Consider the following 15,469-nt stretch of genomic DNA (forward strand, 5'->3'; position numbering starts at 1 on the left):
AAGGAATGGCTGTATATATCAGCTGAGAAGAGAGAGAAGAGAGAGAGAAGAGACGAGAGAGAGAGAGACGAGAGAGAGCGAGAGAGCTAGAGAGATAGAGAGAGAGAGAGAGATAAAAAACTTATTTTTCCTGAAAGTAAGGTATTTTTGCCTTCATCATATCCAACTTTTAAAGATAGAGGGTTTCTTTTAAATATTCATTACCCGATCAATTTTCCATTATTCGTTCAAACACAACTCAAAGCCTTATCCATCCTTCTAAATTGTCGTGAAATAAGCCCCGTTCCCTTCCCCCCCACCCCCCCCCCATTTCCCCCTCGCTGCAATTGAATGAAACAAAAAAATAAGAATGATTATACGCTTTTATCTGCTAATTTTACATTATAATTTCTGTCGACTGTTTGGCTCCGAAAATTATAAGAATGTACCAGGTTAAAGATACCTCTCTGATTACAGGTAGTCTCAGTGAGGGTTTTATTACCGGAGCAAAAGAAATCGCTCATAGAGTGGCAGAATTCATTTCGCCATTAATTGTATGATTTCTTTTATGCCACAGAAACATATTTAACCATCTTTTTTAACGCAATTGACGCACTGGTCAACAGCGATGGTGAAAATAATCTTCTAATGGATGTCATTCATTGCCGACTAGTTGATTCTTGAATGAGTCGGAAAGAGTTGAAGAAGTAAAATTAGGCGTCCTTACATCTCGAGGAACCATTTTTCGTAATCACTGTTACATCGAGAAATGAATGAATAAAAAGAAAACGTTGGTTTCACGCGGAAAAGTGATAACACTCACTTGACAATTATTAGACATGTCCAGTCGTTTTTTACTGACGGAGGAATGTGTGTTTTATGGAAATTGGGGAATTCTCTTCGTTTCTAGCTGTTATTTGGCAAATATATTTGCTAAAGTCTATAGAGAGAGCGCTCATCTTTTCAGGCAAATAAACAGCAAAAGACAATAGTATATAGTCACATCAGATGTCTTGTAAACAACGCGAAGGGTTAAATGTCAAATTGCGAAAAAATTAATCACCCTCTGACTGGCAAGAGATTTAATTGAATTATTAATCTTGGGCTCTTCACATGCAGGTCACGGACAAAAGCAATGAACCGTATAAACAGATGACAGAGTTAAAGAAAAACAGCTTTTATGATTAACCGGTACATGAACGAAGGTTCTCTTCAAATCTGCCATAAATACAGAAGAGCAAAGCGCGAATCTATAAAGTGAATATCGGCAGAGGTAAGGAATTAAGAAAAATAAATACCACTGTGGATGGTGGAAGACTGGAAACGGAGAATTCCTAGAGGTAGGTGGGTCCTGGATTAGGTATTACGTATAAAGGTGGGGAGACGAGAATATTCTAGTCACAAAATAGGCAAACTAAGGTAGCATGATCATCTTAAAGTTTGGAAGTGGAGTGTCTGTGGAAGTGAAAGTGAGTATATGAGGGGAAATTGTTGATTTGGTATTTCTTTAGGGTATAATGTGGCCTGTTAAATGCCTGTGACAGAAAAAATGGTTTGAAGGTGTGATTGAGTGTTTGCATTGTTTAAATAGAGTAGGAAGGTGGTTTGATAAATAAATGATGACAATGTTTACGCCAGTGCCTGCTGAGAACGTAGGGTTAGCAATAAATGGCTGAAAAATGGATAAACAACTGGAGTTGCTGGGAATATGGGTGAGATGCTGTATACGACACTTGGTCTAGGCTATTGCTTCTAGAGCACCCCGTTACAATATCGGAAGCATAAATGTGGGAGTGAGTGAATTACTGACCGTGATGTGTACAGTAACTCTGGATGAAGGAAATGTCCCTGAGGAATTGGCGAAAGAAATGATGGTATCTGATTGAGGTTGAAGGTGACAGAAGAGACTGATGTATTGCTGGAGCATAGTGTTTCTAGGTATGGCAATAGTTTGGTAAAGAAAGAATGAAATGATGGAAGAATGGATACTGGAAGAACAATGGGTTTACGTAACAATGTATTAAGGGTCTGTTAAGCCAATTCTCCTTTACTGACGATGAGTTTGAAAGGAAAAAGGGTTGTAGTCGGGAAGGTAAAATTGTTCATGCAGTACCTGTGGCTGGATAAGAATTGGAATGGTCAGAACCGTAGAAAAAGTGGTGAAAAGATTCGTTCGAGTGAGAGGATTGATAAGAGGGCTTTGACAAGGCGTGGTCATGTGGAAAGAATGAAGGACAATGGCTATGAGAAAAGCGTGTAATATTCGGAACTGCTAGAAAGAAGAAAGAGCGAAAGACCAGAAAGAGAGGAAGACCTAAAAATCGCTGGATGGATGGGATGGCATAGTTACTGAAAAACACGTCTTTCATTTCCAAACAAGATGATGTTTATGTTGGTATGGGCAAAGTAGTAATTCAACCAAAGATTTTATACTGAAAGATATTTGTAAGTGAGTCATAGCATCTGGCCTCATTAACCTAAATAGTTTGGCATGCTGTGCATAACGTATTTATAAATTTCTGAGAGTATATGTAGAATGCAACGTGCTTATTAACGAATGTATGTTTGTTGATTGTTGTCCGTGTTGACGGCTGTATTGTAGAGTTCTGTTTTGAACAATATTTTTCCTGTTTTCAGAGCTATTCGCTTGAATTCCCAGTTGTTGCTTGCGAAAGTTGGCAAGAGAAGTGAATACAATTTCTTTCAGGTAAGTTAGCTTATATGTTGAGTGTGCGTCCACGTTTGTTTAAGGGAGGAAATGAATAGGCAAGAGGAGAAATGGAAAATGAAATGAAAACCCAAAATAGAAAAGTATAATTTTTCCACATTCCCAAAGAAGATTTCTCGGTCGACTTGAAGTTCCGAAGGGTTTACCCACAATAGAATATTCTCTCTCATTTCTTCAGAAGCGGATTAATTTTCGACGCTGTTCGTTGGCTGGGCGTTATTTAATGAATAGGATTTATCGTCTCCAATGAAAACCAGAGAAGCAGGTGGAAGGTCGGAAACAAGAAGTCATTTCGTTTTGCTTGAAGAGGAGGCTGTGCTTGGAGTGAAAGCCTTTGCATGAAGCGTGATACAAGCGTTAGTGGTCTGAGGCAAGTAGCAATGGGCCATGAGGCTAGAAAAACAAAAGAATTAAAAGTAATTTTCAAGCTAGCATGTAATTTTAATGCCTCCATGTTTGCGTATTTTCTTTAGTGGATTTATCTTAATTTTTTATTTATTTATTTTTTGTTCTTTGGAATGATTCATTGAAATTTTATTGAAAGAGTCGTGGTGGTTTTGGTTCGTAAGAACGGCTTTTTGTCTTTGAATGTGACCCATGTATATTCATGAAGTATTTATAAACAAAATTATATTATGACTTGTGATTCGTGTTGTACTTTTTTTTGTCGTGTAGGACAATTGGTTTATGTTTATCTAAGAATCAGAATGTTTAACTCCTCTGGGTTTTCGTGTTTCATAGCCATCATCATCATCATTAAGGTGTGTGTATGTGTGTGGTATATATTTATTTATTTATTTATTTATTTTTAGAAGCACTTAGAAACTTAATAATATTATTGAATTTTGACTTCGTAACTGCTAAAACTCCTAGTCTCTCTCTCTCTCTCTCTCTCTCTCTCTGAACCTAGCCTTTTTGAGATAACACCTCACTTCTTGCATTCTTTTTCGTTTGCATTAACAAAAGAAAAAAAAAGCCGGTAACTCTTTTTCATTGTTATTCAGAAACAGTTTTTCCATTATCTCCAATAAGCGAACACTCCCCCCCCCCCCGCCCCCCTACAACCCCACGCGTTCTGAATCTACCCCAAATTGGCTGTTGGTCGGGTCTCGCCATCACGGATTGTTACTTGTATTTACCGAAGAGATTGAGGGGCGTCCCACCCGACCCGGCCGCCCGTAATGAAAAGCAAAGAAGAGCCGCTGACTGACGCCGAAGCGATCGGTCGTGGTTTTCACGGCGTGTTGCTTTCTGCTTAGGAGAGTTTTGTGTTGGGTGTTTGTTATTGTGCACTGGTAGAACGTTTTTTATGTGCGTATTTATGTATGTATGTACGTATGGATATATGAATAAAAATGTATATATATTTATACATCTATGTGCATATATGCACGTAAATTATATAATTATATAATATATATATATGTATATATACGTATATATGTGTGTAATTATATTATATATATATATTTATATATTATATATATGTATATATATATATATATATATATATATATATATATATATATATATATATATATATATATATATGCACACGTGTATATATATAGGGGTGTGTAAAAATACATACACACACTTATATATATCAGCAAAAACCACAGGGAAAATTTTTAAAAAGAAAAGACAGAGTGCCAAGTACTTTCGTGTATTTAACACATCTTTGGGGCACACACACACATACACACACACACACACACACACTCACACATATATATATATATATATATATATATATATATATAATATATATATATATATATGCACACGTATATATATGAGTGTGTAATATATATATATATATATATATATATATATATAATGATATATATATATATTATATATATATAAGTCATATCACATTTCCGTGATTCATATACATATATCGAGCTACAATGTCCTTTAATATCTAATTCGCTCTACCTCGGAATTAATATATTTTCATATATGCTTAACCGAGGGGGAATTTTTTTTTCCTCGATAATAGACTTGCCCGGACCACGGCGCGAACTCATGGATCCTTTCAAATCCAGGAACGCGGTGGTGTAGTAGGTAAAGCTTCACTGACGTTCCTGGATTTGAAAGGATCCATGAGTTCGCGCCGTGGTCCGGACAAGTCTATTATCGAGGAAAAAAATTCCCCCTCGGTTAAGCATATATGAAAAATATATTAATTCCGAGGTAGAGCGAATTAGATATTAAAGGACATTGTAGCTCGATATATATATATATATATATATATATATATATATATATATATATATATATATATATATCATATCATATATATATACTTTTATATAATACGTGTGGGGAGGTGCTTTTTCTTGTACTTTCTTGGGGCTTCCATATTGACTGGCAACGCATCGAGATAAAAGCAATGGCAGTACGCAAGCACATCCATATCCCAACCCGAACCCTGCCAATACTGCGGCTGTACTAAAAGAAAAAAGATAAACATTCTACTCGTGGTAACGTCACATTCCGATGACTGAGAGAGGCATTGGCCGAGTAATCAGACGTATATTGGAAAAACGAATGCATAGATAACACAGCATCGCGGCAAATGACTCCCAATGATAATGAAATATAGATCAGGGCGCGCACACAGGCCCAACGACGCGGAACCTCTCTCATCGCTCGAAAACAGTGGGTCGTTGTATCGGGGTTTTAAATCTTCGGCGAGAGGGCCGTTAAGTCATCGTTGAAGACCGAGGGGGCGTTTCCCTCTTAGTTGAAGGATAGTCATATCCTTCGGATTTTTCGGTGAAGGACTTAGATGCAGGGGAGGAATCAATTGGGATTAATGCGATGTTCTCGCGCCGTCGTATTTGGTAAAATTCGTTTCTCTTGTAAGTAGTTTTGCGTTCGATTCCTGTGTGGGCACAAGATTTGAATTTTGTACCTGGTTGTTATAGTTGTGCATTTGATGTCTAGGCCAGTCCCTTACGACGCTCCTGATTGGCTATTGATAAGCCGATCACAGGGCTGGAAACTCTCAGTTTCTCACGAGAGTTCACATAGGCAGGATCTATGTTCCCCCTCTCCTGAGGGATACTTTTGAAAGACTTTTCCCTCAGGAGAGGTGGAACATAGATCCTACCAATGTGAACTCTCGAGAAAGACCGAGTTTCCAGCCCTGTGATTGGCTTATCAACAGCCAGTTTGAGCGTCGTAAATGATTGACCTAGACATCAAATGCACGGTTGATGTGAATCTACTATAGCTGGCTGTGGGACGCAGCTGAATGAAAGAGAGAGAGTAGGAGAGAAAAGGCCCAAGCGACTCTCTCTCTCGCTCTCTCTCTCTCTCTCTCTCTGTCATTTTCCTCTAGAGTAGAAGTTGGGTAATTTCGATAGTTATGCTTTATTTTGGCGTTAAATGTCAGAAATTTTGCCTCATTATTTCTGGAATCTGACAATAGCAATGGCAGTTGGAGGTGTTTGCCTTAAGTTGTAAATGACTTTTTTTATTCTCTAATTACTTAGTCATTTTCATTTTAATTATTATTTTTTTTATTATTTGTTGGTACTCCAGTTGCATGAATGTATCTCCTTCAGCAATATGCCTTAGCGTTTCTGCATTAGTCGTTCGTAATTAATTTTCAATATTTTTCTCACTAAATTAATTTCCTCATTTTATGTATCAGTTGCTCGCTGAAATTTTTTTCTTAACCCCTGAACGACTAACTGGTTACTTTACCTTACTTAGTGGGGGTGGGGGGTGGGCCTTCCTTTCTTTACATTTTTCCGCACTTCAATTACATTTGCGGGACCCTGAGGTGAATAGAGTCCTGATGCATCAAAGAGCCGTTCGAGGAATTTGCGATGTTCAATTAAATCTTTCATCCTCGGCGGTCTGGAGAAGGCCGGGGTAGGGGAGGGGTATCAGGGGGTGTCCGTGTAGAATTGTGGGATTTGAGATTTTTATGTATTTTAGCTTATTTGTAGGGTTGAGATCAGTTTCCTTAAGCCAGTCTCGGTGAGCATTGATTGTGATGCCGATGCTTTCAAGCAGAATCATCAGCTTTGGAACTGTGCTTGTCTTGATCCATCTTCGTGTTTCTATATGAAACCTATTTTTCCCTTTAGTGATAGTCTGGGAGTCAATGTCCAAGGTTAAAGTTCATTGAAAAAATTGAAGTTATTAGTGAAACAAATAGGTAAAACTTGACTTATATCCAATTGCTGTTAAGCCAGTTGTGATAACCTTTACGTAGACTCTGAATTATATATTTTTTCTGCATTCTGGATTGTTTTGGGTAGCCGGGTGTAGTATTTTTTTTTTAATACCGTCTCTGTTATATTAACTTGGGGGCCTGAAGTTTAGCTGAACGCAAACATATTCAAGTATTTTCTGATAACTCATCGATACTTCAGTTTCCTGAATGTTTCGTTTTGTAAATCATCCTCCTTCTTTCGTTCATAATTAGTTTTTATTCACTATTTCTTATTAAATCCTATTCATCCTTCATGTAAGCCTTGGTTGCCAGCCTACTTTTTTCTGAACCTCTTGACATCTAACTGGTTCCTTTCCCTTACTGGGCGCTCTCCTTTCTTCACATTTTTTTCCGTTCTCCAATTACATTTGCGGGGCCCTGAGGAATGGCAGTGAATGCAGTCCCGATGTATCAAAGGGCCGTTTCGAGGCATTCGCGATGTTCAATTAAATCTTTCATCTCCGGCTGTCTGAAGAAGGCGAGGAGAAGGGCGCCTGTGGAATTGTGGGATTTGGGATTTTTTTTTTTCTTTGGTGATTGTAGGGTTAGATTAGTTTTATGTATCTCGTCCTGGTGAGCTTAGATCGATCATCACTTGGTGTATCACGTGACTTTTGTTACGGTATAGTGTTTTCAAGTAGAATTATCAGTCTTCGAACAGTGCTTTTCATGAGTTATCTTCGTGTTTCTTAAACTTTACCGATTTTCCCTTTTAGTGGTAGTTTGGGAATGAACGCCGTAGGTGAAACGTCATTGGACAAAGTCCAGCATTTAGCAAAAAAAAAAAAAAAAAAAAATGGGGGGGGTTAAGATTTGAGTATTTTTATGTTAGCTGCAATTTCTTTGGCAAATCATTTAAAATTCTAAGTTTCGTGGTATAGTGATTCAATCTAATTTAGGTTTTACAGAATTGTACTGTCTCTATTTTATTAACGTATTTGAAGTTTAGCTAAACTCAAACATGTTCAAGTACCGATATCATTATTTGAACATACACTATTTCAGACAAAACAGCCAGTTGTCGTAGGAGAGCTTCTATGGTTTTTTTTTTTTCTTTATACCATCTTGAGAGCATTAAGTGCAATCATGATTTGGCAGGTTTGTTAGTTTATTTCAAAGGTTCATGTTTTAGTGAAAACACAGTGTCAAAGATTTTATAATAAATTCAAGCTTCAAAACAAAGATTTTAAGTTCATGAATTCCGGAAAGATATGAAACGAGTAATTTCCAAGAAAATTTAGGTCAAAAGTTTCGTTCAAACGAGGTTAAAAGTGTCATTTTTCCATCCAAAGGTAAATTCAGATAAATACAAGAAAAATTGATATAAGTTTCCTGGAGATTATTGAGTTCGACAATGGTTTAACCAATAAATTGTAATTTGAACATGGACATCTGTGAAGGTTTTAATTCATAGGGTTCTCCAAGCTTTCAAATAAAATTCACAGCCAGATGCTTTTCAAACAACGTAAATTTATAAATACTATGAAGTAAGGCCGTATAGATTACATAATTTAAAAAGCTGGATCTGTAATTTGAGGCCAAAGGTGCGAAGTAGAAGTTATGGGTGAAGCAGTTTGATTTCGTTTTTCCCAAATTTAAATATATGCCGCAATATGAGAAGAGAATTTCTGACCTAAAACTCGGGACGTGTGCAAGATTTTCCCCTCAACGCATAAGTTGTAAACATTATATTCCTAACTTTTAACGTAAATTAAAATGTGCCAAAATCTACGGCTAAATAGGGCATTGTTTCACCAACGAAACTTTAAATGAATATATACGCTGTTTTATTATGAATAATTTTTCTTTACTGCTTACCATGCACATTATTTATTTTTTACACGTTCATTCTAATAAATAAATCATAACTATCCTATCTTAAAATTCTTGTATCTTTAACCCAACGTGAAATACCCTTTTCAGACCTTTTGAGGCTTTTCCGTAGTCCTTTTCTAACCCCCAACAAGAACAAGAACAAGAACAACAAAGTAGTTTGTAGGCATACTCCCCGAGTAAGCAAAAAAAAGGAGACTGTCGAAGTACGAACCGCACACTCAAATCTTCAAGCAGGTCCGGAACTCCGCCTTTTGAACTGCTGGTTCTGCCGGAGACATTAAATCAGAGGCCGGGAATATTGCAGTCACAATCTTCTCCGTTTTATCTTAGATCCTAATTTTTCTTGTCCCGGGTCGCTTTCGACTCGCGGATCTCGGGGAGCTATTTCCGTGTCGTTGAATTTACATTTCCGATGATGCAAGAAAGAAGTCGAAGTTTTTTTTTTTTTTTACTTCCAAGTATTCTGTCTGTCTGTCTGCTTTTGGCGCATCGATTATCATTTTCATAATATGAAACCGCTCTTCTCTCTCGTGTGATATACACGTAAATACATGTGTGCATATATATTAATCATTATGCATAAATGTATGCAAATGTATACATATATTTTTAGATGCTAAGTCCGATGAGAATGGCCACTCTGTCTTATCTATCGTTGGTATTATGCATTCACTAATAGAGTTGCTGTTAAGATAAAATAAGCTCTTTTTTCATAATCTTTGCTCGTTTTCATGAAAGGGAGTTTTTCGTTATATAGATCTTCATTGGAAATATATATAATTTCTTGGCTGTTTATTAAATACAAAAAAAGAAAATATAAAGTCTCCGCGGGGAATGTTGTCTCGAAACAAAAGGGAAACAGAAGTTCACAAAGACGTCATTGTTTAGGAACAGAATTAGGGAGCATCTACCTCAGTGCTTCTGTTATGCCTTGGAAATGTTTAATGCCATAACGATCTAAGCCGGACGATGTTGTGTCGGACAGCAGCAGTATCTAACAAATTCAGTTTGCCTTCACTTTATTTGTGGTAGGATGAGCGTGGGTGGGATTTAAAGACCGTTAGTGATGGAGGATTAGTTGGAATACTTCTGGTATATAGAAGTTTTGACTGGTTAGTTAAAGCTATATTCATATGTTATGTGCTGACACTAAAGGTATATGAATATGCTTATGCTGTTAAATAAGTATGCACCCTTGGTCCAAACTTAATCAAACAAGTTATATATATACAAATATACATTATATATATATATATATATATATATATATATATATATATATATATATATATATATATTTATCATATATATACTATATATAATATATATTATATATATATATATATATATATATAAAATATTATATATACGTATATGTAGTATATATGCAATATCCATCGTAATGTTTAAGTCGTACCTTGACAACCCAGTTTTATACAGGTTACGTGCGTGACGAATGTTCCTCCTGACAAAAATATAGAAAATCGTGATTGGGGCCCATGGAACGATATATTTTATTACGTATAGCTGTGATTGAAGCCTGTCGATATTGAATGTCAGAGACTTGATAGATTGAATAAACCAAATAAGTGATAGATTTTTTTTATATATATATGTTTCTGCGTCCTATTGGAAAGCGAAAATACGCAGGTCCTTCGTTTTCTTCTTGAAATGGAAGTAAGTTAGTGCTTTTATTTTTAATATATCCCAGTGGAATTGGTTCCGTTTCTCTTCGCTTGTAGATTTAGGTAAAAAAGAATTAATAACTGGTTTTCAGATGAAGGTGAAAAATTAAATAATTCTTTTGTAGATAAAGGTAAAATATTAGGTAATTATTTACAAAGATAAAAAAATAATTTTGTAGATAAAGAAAAAGATTAAGCGATTGTTTTGTTGATAAAGTAAAAAGTTAGATCATTCTTTTGTAGATAAAGATAAAAAATTAAATAATTATTTTGTAGACAATGATGAAAAATTAAATAATTCTTTTGTAGATACAGAAAAAAATAATCTTGTAGATAAAGATAAGGAATTAAATAATTCTTTTGTAGATAGAGATAAAATGTTACATATATCTTTTGTACATAGTTTAAAAAAATGTAAATAATTCCTTTGTAGAAAATGGAATCATTCCTTTGTGGGCATAGGTAAAAAATTAAATATTCTTTCCTGGATATAGAGAGCAAAAAATAACTTAGCATCTTCTCTGTACAGCTTTTGATGCGACTTATATTCATATCCAATTAATATTATGATACTTACGGTTTTTTTTTATTATAATCTCCGCCTTGGGGCCTTCCTTGGTGACGGTTGCCCAAGGAGCCCGTTCGTTAACAACATCTCACGTCTGTCAAGAACAGGACGTGAGGACATCTGTACACATCAGTCAGGAAGATGAATAGACAACTAACGAACGGAATTTTGCTCAATTGGATCAAAAGATCTCTTATGTTCCACAAGGGAGTCATTAATTAGATTTCTGAATCGATCAAGGACTGGGGTTTGGATGTCCGAGAATTTGTCGTCATTCGGTCGTTGCCATTGTCGCTGGTTTGCATTTCTAGGGAGTTGGAGCCTCTGCTGTTCGCGGGGAAATAAGCAAACGATTCGTGTTCGTATTTGACGTGGAAAACACAAGGGAAGTGATGCTAATCCTACCAGTTGTTAAAGGGTTAAATCACTTTATGCGAAGCAGACTGTTTTGTACTGTAATATCCTTTACAATCTTCAGTTTACATAGTACGACATCTCCGAAGTCATTTGGCATCAAGGAATGACATAAAACAATAACCAAATCATTTTTATGAAAGTGTAAGTTTAAACACAGCTCGTGCAAATTTATAGGGAGCAGAATCCAGTGACAAGCATTCGGTTCGATTAGATATTTTAACTTTTAAATTGGAATTGAGGGGTCAAAAAATGGGTCTGGGAGTACAGTACTAGGTGGTAAAATAGTGTGGGAGTCACAGGGGAACTGATAAAACCTGTATTTACGGGGAGCTGAAGTTTGCAAATGCCGGTGTATCTTTGATAACTGTGATAACATGGTCCATCGGAAGCGCATTTCACAGTGCTGTCGAACTTAACATGGTACGGTCTCCTCTTTGTAGTGCACGGCCTATAAGAAGTACTAAATCATTAAAGAAATTAAAGAAAAAAAATATATATTATATATCGGGCTATTTTTTATATCTTAGTGGGATTTGGGCTGAATTCTTAGTCTGGCTCTTCGTTGTCTCCCAGAAACGTTTTTTTCCTTTTCTAGATATAAGAAAAACTAAACACGCTTGAAAAATTAAAATCATGATCTCTCATTAACATTTTTTTGTGTGTGCTTTGTTAGTGGGGTCATTCCTCGTTAATTAACATAGGGTTCATTTGAATATTAAGATGTTAAGAAAGGATCGAACGCCAAGGGTTATCACACGAATTATGCTTTTATTATAAGGCTTGTGATTACAAGGAATGAATCCATGCAGATAGATATAAATACCTTTTATGGACAGTAACTTTAGAGCTCATAACACAGTTATATTCAAGTCCTTTTTATTGAAATGCATCACTTGGAAGTCTCTTGGTAGTGCGTCTCAGCGGTATTTTGGGGATGAGGCTGCAGGCCTCTCAGTGCTCACGTTCTCAAATTGTCAGACTGAAATAACCCCCGAAAGGTTAGAGATTCAAAGACATAAAAGAGATCAAAGTAATCTTGATATAGTGTAACCGTCTATAGTAGATTCACATCAACCGCGCATTTGATGTCTAGGCCAGTTCCTTACGACGCTCCTGATTGCCTTTTGAAAAGCCAGTCAAAGGGCTGGAAACTCTCAGTCTCTCTCGAGAGTTCACATAGGTAGGATGTGAACTCTCGAGAGAGACTGACAGTTTCCATCCCCGTGATTGGCTTATCAGCTTACCAACAGCCAATCAGGAGCGTCGTAATGGACTAACCTAGACATCAAATGCGCGGTTGATGGGAATCTACCATAGTTCGATTCTGAAAGGAAATTGAGAGGGAAAATGACCCAAATTTACGTTTCTTTATTTGTTTTAAATCGAGTTTTCCCAGAGGGGGCGGGGGGGTTGGGAGGGGGGAGAGTTAGGTGCTAGTCAAGACTCTTTTATCTCTCCCAGATTGATTTCCATTTGGACATTCATGGTTGCACTGGTTATTTTTTAGCCTATATATACATATATGTATTAATATATTTTTACTTCAGCCAAGGCTGATGCAGCATAGTACCAAATTGGACCATCCGTTTTAAAATGTTTTGGACTGTAAAGAAAAAAAAAATTTCTTTTGATGTAGCCCGTGGGCGCTAGTGTAGGAAAAATATGCGCCAGAATTTCATTAATCATTCTCTCTCTCTCTCTCTCTCTCTCTCTCTCTCTCTCTCTCTCTCTCTCTCTCTCTCTCTCTCACGGACTATTTGAGTGTCCGCATATAGTTTGTCACTAGATGTTTGCATGTGCAAGTTTTTTTTTGCGTTCAGTCACAGTTATATTAAAAGTATAAATTCCAGGCATGGGAGCGACTCGCTGGTCATTCACCAAAAAAAAAAAAAATAAAAAAAGCGTAGGACGATGAGGTTGGTAAGTGCAAAACCACGTGTACACATTTGATAAAATGTTTTATTTGTGGCAAGTGGTGTAGTGATACGGTAATTCATCATATTTAATATCCAGAATTAGGAGTATATTTACGAGGTAGTTTTTTTTCAGATTTTAATGAGAATTAACGCCGTGAGGGTACGAAAAATGAGTTTTAGACGCCTCATTGTTGTTTTTATAAAAACGTGGACAAATTTTGGGAAGCTCTGTTGTAGATAAATAATGTTATTTGACTGTGTAGTGACAAGTACAGATATATTACTATGCAAAAAAGGGCTAACCACGATTCTATCTCCATGAGTATTCATCATGCCCACTCTGGCAGAGGCTCAGGTTCATATGTTGTGTATAAACTCCAGTCTGGAACTTCCTTTCTTCCTTGGTCACGTAAATGCCCAAGAAGGGCAGCTTGTTAATATCTAGCTTTAAAGAATTCCTGTTAAGTCATCACCGAGAGTAGGCGGTTAGTGCCGTCAGTGCACCTCATTCGGTGCAATGTAGGCCTTACTTAAGGTTCTTTGCAGCGTCCCTTCGGCCCCTAGCTGCAACTCCTTTCATTCCTTTTACTGTACCTCCGTTCATATTCTCTTTCTTCCATCTTACTGTCCACCCTTTCTTAACAATTGTTTCATAGTGCAACTGCGAGGTTTTCCTCCTGTTACACCTTTCAAACCGTTTACTCTCAATTTCCGTTTCAATGCTGAATGCCCTTAGTTGCCCCAGTGCTTGGCAGAATGCCAAAAATCTATATAAATTAAATAAAAAAATCACTGGGAGTACAGATCTCGATGAACCTCTTGAGGGAGGGTTTTGGGGATACCCAGTGAATAGGTGCTGTTAGCCCTTTACGCTCTATTACGAATCATCTGTTCAATTTCCAGGGACGTTGGTGAGAAGGGACGCCATGATTCTTTGGGGCTTGGTCCCCAAGCACTGCTGCTGAAAATCTTGAGACGAGTAAAGACTGTACAGCCCAAATAGGACTTCAAAGGACCTCAGTGGCGTGATTGGTATGTACTTGGCCTGCCACCTGGTGGCCGCGAGTTCGATTCTCGACCATTCCATTGAGGGGTCAGAGATGTGTATTTCTGGTGGTGGAAGTTCACTCTCGACGTGGTTCGGAAGTCACTTTAAGCCGTTGGTCCCGTTGCTGAATAACTGCTGATTCCATACAACGTAAAAACGCCATACAAACAAACAAACAAACACATAGGACTTCCAAATCGAAGTAAGTTTTCAAGCAGCTTGGTATTTTGGGAATAAAAACCGAGCAAAAAATCGGTTGAAGTGGGCTAACAGCCTTGAGATTTTTGACATTTCTATGTGTGTGCCCCTGTCTTTGATAGTCTGAGGCGGCTCTGCATTGGCTCAAGAGGACCACGAATGTCCTGGGGGCAAAACGTGGGGCCATCAACCTCACGTGATGAATTTTTGCCGAAAACTCGAAGGGTTGCAGCAGAGGGAAAAGGTGTGTAGTGAACATAATATATATATATTTATATATATATATATATATATATAGTATATATATATATATATAATATAGTATATAATATATATATATATATATATATATTATATTAGTATATAGTATATTATATATATATATATATAGGTTATTATATACTATATATATATATATATATATATAGATATATTTTTATATATATATAAATATATATATATATATATAGTATATATATATATATATATAATATATATATATAATTAATATGGTATAGAATTACAGACAGCGTAACATACTCGTGTACATTTCCATTCATTCAATATTCAAATGCTGGAAAAATAATGCTTTTCCTGCTGAAATTTACTGTTGGAAAAAGCGACATAATTTCTCATTGCAATGGCTCTGGGAAAGGTAATTTAAGAAGTGATATGTTTGCGTCGTTTAGCGGGGAGGAGAATATTAACGTCATTTAGCGTACTAATGTCACAGGGTATTATTCTTTCGAAAACATTCCAGGTAAATTTTCTCGCTTTGTGGTAAGAATGCCTGCAACATGTCTTTTGTCTCGTGGGTTGCGTTGTAAAGTCCATTATGAATTCTGTTCCTGTAGCAA

At 36.5% G+C, this 15,469-nt stretch overlaps 1 protein-coding gene across 11 annotated transcripts in view; it reads left to right on the forward strand.

Annotated features, from left to right (window-relative positions):
- The window catches only part of LOC135208623 (uncharacterized), a 292,063-nt gene that overhangs the window by 58,282 nt on the left and 218,312 nt on the right, over nt 1-15,469 (forward strand). For 2 of the 11 annotated variants that reach the window (XM_064241001.1, XM_064240998.1), the window contains one exon: nt 2,617-2,686. The exons of 5 other annotated variants lie outside the window; for them this stretch is intronic. The gene's annotated coding sequence lies outside the window, so the exon portion shown is untranslated. 4 more of the 11 variants (XM_064241002.1, XM_064240999.1, XM_064241000.1 and 1 more) reach the window with 3 other exon arrangements.

Source organism: Macrobrachium nipponense, chromosome 35 (genome assembly GCF_015104395.2).
Source record: "Macrobrachium nipponense isolate FS-2020 chromosome 35, ASM1510439v2, whole genome shotgun sequence".
Lineage (NCBI taxonomy): Eukaryota > Metazoa > Arthropoda > Malacostraca > Decapoda > Palaemonidae > Macrobrachium > Macrobrachium nipponense.